Below are 5,809 nucleotides of genomic sequence, written 5' to 3' on the forward strand. Positions count from 1 at the left end.
CCGAAACTCTGCGGTAAATGTTCCTTCTTAGGTTTTGTGACAAGTTGATTCCCGAATCCCAAGTGCTGCTCTAGCTGACCTCTGCAGACATTTGGAGAGATGTCACTCTGGCTCTGCAGACAGATGGCCACTTTGAAGAAGTTTCCACCCTTTGTTACATTCTTTAAAAAGTCCTGAAGGCACCACTCAGTTGTGTGAGTGGCCTTAAGGAGAGTGTCCATCCGTGACTGGTTTCTCTATGACTGAGTCACCGAAGTGGCTGCATGTGCAGAGCATAGCATAAATGACAGACCCTAGTCATGACATTTCCTCTGTGCTGAGCGTGATTTGACTGTAGTCACCTTTTAATCTCCTGGTAACACTGTTAGGTGGGCAACTACATATTTCCTCTTTGCTCCATTTTGTCATTGAGGAAACAGGTGCAAAGTACTTAAGTGCCTTGGTCTAAGTCCGTGCTCTTCTATGGTGGAGCTGGGATTTCGACCCTGGCAGTCTAGCTGAAGGCAGCACCTGATGCTTAGAGCCCTGCAGGCTCCTTTATAAGGCAATGCAGTCATGTACAAGGAAAAATGGTAGCTAGAGAAGGATTTCCACTCTCTCCAGGACTTAAGGCTTCCCTCCCCCCACAGTTAATGTCGTCCTTCTCAGCACTGTGTTTCCTACATTTAATTTTAGATGCTATTAGGTAGCATCAGGGTTTCAACCCTATATTTACTGAAATCAAATGAAGTAGCTTCTCATTTTGTTATCTTGGAAAGGTACCTTGTTTTAATGGTGTAAGCGGGTAAAATGTGGTAAGGTCTCAGATAATGCTACTCTTGGGGCTGGAGAGATGGCTCAGAGGTTAAGAGCACTGACTGGTCTTCCAGAGGTCCTGAGTTCAATTCCCAGCAACCACATGGTGGCTCACAACCATCTGTAATGAGATCTGATGCCCTCTTCTGGCCTGCAGTCATACATGCTGTATACATAATAAATAAATAAATCTTTAAAAAAATAAAAGAAAAAAAAACTTTAAAAAAAAATGCTACACTTGCCAACCATACACAGGTTGGCTTTTCTGATGCTATTTCTATTGGAATTTATGGGGTGGGTTTTTTTGACTTATAAATTCTACAACTTCTTTAATTCTCTACATTTTGCTGTTTTCCTTTCAAAATTTTCCTCTGCTTATAACATAGAGTATTGCTGCAATCTGAATGTTTCTGTCTCCAAAGTTAAAGCTTAAATGCTGAAACCTAACCAAGGTGCTCACATTAGGAGGTAGGATTATTGGGAGGTATTTAGTCTTGAAGTCATGCCCTGGCAAATGGATTAATGTCTGTATAAAAGAGGCCAGAGAGAAAACCCTGATCCCTTCCACCATGTAAGAGTACAGCAAGACACCAGCACCCGGACCCAGATGTGGATTGTACCTGGCACTAAATGAACCAGATTTTTGGATCTTGGATTTTTCAGCTTATAGAATTGTCAAAAAAAAATAATGTTTATCTGCTACCCAGTTTATGGCATCTTGTTATAGCAGCCTGAACAGACTATGACATGTGTATTTGGGCTTCAACTGGATGCAGTGGCCCAAGACTTTCCAGGCTCAAAGAGTTCTGGAATATTCTAATAAAATTTCAATCAGGCAGAGAAATGAGCAGCGCAGTAAAAAGAATCACTCGGGAGAGCAGGCAACTACTCAATTTCTTTCTGCTTGTTCCCATTTACAACACTGGCCTGGAGAGGTGGTCTTTACATTCTGTGCTACAGAGAGTTGTGGGCTCTGAGCTGCTATTCTGGATTGCAGAATGCATTGGCACAGCCATTTCTACCTAATGATAGGAGACTCCTGGTCTGCAGGTCATTACACCAATGTTCTCTTATAGAGCTGTCATCAATAAGGTGTGCAAGGACCTGTGAAGAATGTTGTGAACAGCAACTGTGGTGGTGGTATTAGGCGAATCTGATCCACGAAGTTTTCTTCATGTGGATTTTTGCAATCTTAAACCTAGTAAGAGTGGATCCAGCCTTTACCTTTGGGGAGAAGATATAGCGAAATGCATAGACAAGTGATCCTGGTGAATTTTCGTTGTTGATTCTTCCCATTGGGCATCTCTTGCCCTTCCACCAATGATGCCATATCTGCTCATGCTGAATCATGCCCTTGCCTGGCCTTTTTCTTTCTTTTATTTTTTTAACTTTTAAAAATCATTTATTGGAGCAGGAGAGATGGCTCAGTAGTTAAGAGCACTTGCTGCTCTTACAGAAGACAGAGGTTTTGTTTCTAGCACCCACATGTCAGCTCAAAACCATCTGTAACCCCATCCAGTTCCTGGGGATCTCTTGCCTTCTTCTGGCTTTCTTGGGCACTGCATGCACACAGTGCACACATATATGCAGGAAAAAAAACACTCATACCCATAAAGAATAAATTCTGTAAAAGATATTTTTTAAGCCAGGCTGAGGTGGCACATGCCTTTAATTCCAGCACTCAGGAGGCAGAGGCAGGTGCATCTCTGTGAGTTTGAGGCCAGCCTGGTCTATAAAGTGAGTTCCAGGACAGCCAGGGCTGTTACACAGAGAAACCCTGTCTCAAAAAAAAAGGATATTTTTAAAAGAACATTCATCATAAACCCTGCCCAGGTCAGTGTGGTGCCTCAGTGGGTGAGAGCACTTGTACAAATGTAAAAACCTGTTTGCTCCCTGCAGCCATATAAAGGTAGAAGGAAAGATCCTGCTCTCCTAACAAGGTTTCTTCTGACCTCCCCCAGCAATAATAACAATAAATAATTCAAAGACGAATAAACCATCCCCTTTTCCTGTTCTTTGTTGTTTTTTTTTTTTGTCCTGTATGCGTTTGGGCATGCAGAGGTCCAAGGAAGGCTCCACCTTACCCATTGATGCAAGGCCTCTCAACTGAACTCAGAGCTTTGCTCATATGGCTAGTTTTGCTAGCCAGCTTGCTCTGGGATCTCCTGAGTGCTAGGCTAGCATCACCAGGGAGACACACACACACACACCCCAAATCTATATACTGATTATAGAGATGGGAAGTCTGGTCTTCATAATCGTCTAGCAAGCGCTTTAACCACTGAGTCGTCTCCCCAGGCCCTGCATCCTGTTCTTTATTTAAAATTCTGACTTTATTTCTTCCTTACGCTTCTGTGATGGTTAGCATTAACTGTCAATTTATCATTTTGATTGTACTGATTGATGTAAAAAGACCCATCTTAACTGTGCCTTGATTTTCCCACCGTAAGGGGCTGTACCTGGAGCTGTGATATAAAATAAATGCTTTCTCCCTTTTTTAAAAAAATATTTTATGTGTATGGGTATTTTGCCTGCATGTGTGTATGTGCACCATATGTGAGCAGTGTCCAGGGGAGCCAAAAGTGGTCACTGGATCCCCTGGAACCAGAGTTAGGGACATTGCAAGCTGCCTTATGAGTTCTGGGAATTGAACACAGTTCTTTTCAAGAATGGCTAGTGTTCTTAACCACTGAGCCATCTCTGCACCCCCTCTTAAGTTGCTTTTATCTGATTACTTTATCATAGAATTAAGAAACTAAGACAGATTCATAACAGATCCCTCAAAACTAGCCAAGTGTTTTATACTTTTCCCCCATAAAATCACTCACTTGGAGCAGTTTAGAAATGTAACTGACGAGTCCATGTTAGGAGCAAGGGCTCCTTTTATTCATTCAGGGTTGGGTTTTTGGAATGCAGTGCAACTTTATAAAGTCAAGAGTGCCAGTAAAGCAAGCCAGCCAGGTGCAGAGTAGTGCAAGAAGCTTGCTGGAACCTTCTAGCCCAATGGGCGCCCTTGACACCAGCACTCAAAGCTACTGGTCAAGGAGGTATCAAGCAGAACTCAGAATGAGATAAGGGTGCCTGCTCCATCCAAAGCTTGGGTCTGTCCATTTGTCCTGGCCATGTACAACAATGTATAAAACAAAACCCTTGAAAATCTGTTCACAAGGAGCATGGAGCAGGCTCTGCTTGCTGCAGCTCTTGGCCTGAGAAGCATCGTGGCTGTGCCTGAAAGGTCAGGCAGCTTCCATCCTTCCAAACACCAAGGCATCGTCATCTGCCTCTGGTCTCTTCACTACCTCAGGGCCCTGCCAGTCAGTTCTTCACACAGGGGTCTCCTCTGCCACCTTTTTAAAGAGTCCAGCAGCCAGCAAGGAGTGGTGGGGTGCCTCGGAGCCATCTGCTTCCCGAATCTTCAGGCAGACTTTCTGATTTGTCTTCCTCCATTCTGAGTACAGCTGGCAATGGAATCGGAAAGGGACCAGTGTCCAGAGCACATAGATGGTGAAGAGGGCGACGGTGAGGGCGATGAGACCCACAGCCTCCAGCCGGCGGTGCAGACAGAGGTGGTCCTGGGCCCCTCGAAGGCACAGCCAACCCGAGATGGCAGCCAGTGGTGTGATGAACACGAAGCACACACCATGCCACAGCACAGCGTCCGCTTCTCAGTGCGAGGCCCTGGGTCCTTCAGTCACTCTGTGAGAGGTCGGGGCCGCTTTTCAACTGTGAACTCAGTGTGGCACAGCTCGCCGTAGCTGGTATGGGAGGAAGACAGCCATTTCTCCAGGCAGCTCTTGTGCACAGCTCCCAGCGTAAGGCCCATGGTCCCAGGAGCCTGATTTGCTCCTGGGCAGGGCAGCCGCGCAGATCCCTCGGTTTTCCCTGTCCCGGGTCCGGCCGGGTCCATCTGCAGCTGCTTGCTACGCTCCGGCCCACACATGAGTCCCACATGGCCTTTTTCTTAAAAACAATTGGATTTTAGAAATAATTGATAAAATCACTTGCAGTAGTTGGCTAAAAAGATTTTTTTTTTCTCTATTTGGGGATTTATGAATTTTAATAGAACTCAATTCAGTTTTCATCCAAATATATAACTGAGTCTAGGAGTGAGGAGCTGGTCAAACAGGTAAATTTCTGAGTTGAACTTTTTTTTTTCTGGTGCCAATGAACATATAAATGAGTATTTTTACTGCATGTGTAAAGGGCCACCCTTGCACATTTAACAGATTCTTGTGAAGGGCATTTTTGCTTGATAAAAATAAATTGTGTGCCAAGGCTGCTTACTAACTGTTAAAGGCAGATATTAAGAATTATGATTCTTATCTACAGGGCACCATTGAGGTATGATATGCAAATTAGCAGAAGATGCTTTACATATTCACTTAATATTAAGTGTAATCCTGTATTTTAATTTTTTCAGCGCTTTAGAGTACAATTTAGCGAAAAGAGACCTCCACAGAGCAGAGCTTCCAAGTATGGTCTCTGCACCAGTGGCCTCAGTAAGAGAACTTGCTGGAAATAGAGGTTTACAGGGTCTTCCTGAGAAACACTGCATCAGAAACTATGGGGGTGGGCTGGGCAGTCTGGTTGATAATTTCTCGGGGTAATTTTGATGCTCAGCAAAGTTTAACAAACCAGGCTTGTAGGTGATTATGTTTGAATCCTTTCTTCTTCACAGATGAGTAAATTGAGGCTCAAAAAGATTAAGAGACTGAACAGAGCTGATTCTTAGCATGCTCTTTTTACTCTCCTAAGATAAGTCCCTTCGGCTAATCAATTGCAATGAGTGAGGTTGGCTGGCAGCGTCTTTGATTGACAGGATGGTCAAATCTCTTCCTGATTGCGTGGCTTTACCCTTGTAAAAGCCTGGGGGTGAGACTCGAACAACTTCAATCTCTTGGAGCCTCTCAGGGATCAGGCTGCTCCATATTCACTCTCTTTAAAGAGATCAGCCCTCATTTTCCTTTAAAGTTGGGGTTAGTCAGCCTGAGTTGCATACAAATGAGACGAATGA

General features: G+C 44.2%; 1 pseudogene; it reads right to left on the reverse strand.

Annotated features, from left to right (window-relative positions):
* Positions 1–3,469: 3,469 nt before the first annotated feature.
* Positions 3,470–4,735, reverse strand: LOC102904288 (E3 ubiquitin-protein ligase MARCHF2 pseudogene; annotated as a pseudogene).
* Positions 4,736–5,809: the final 1,074 nt, after the last annotated feature.

Source organism: Peromyscus maniculatus, chromosome 13, assembly GCF_049852395.1.
Source record: "Peromyscus maniculatus bairdii isolate BWxNUB_F1_BW_parent chromosome 13, HU_Pman_BW_mat_3.1, whole genome shotgun sequence".
NCBI classification, from domain to species: domain Eukaryota; kingdom Metazoa; phylum Chordata; class Mammalia; order Rodentia; family Cricetidae; genus Peromyscus; species Peromyscus maniculatus.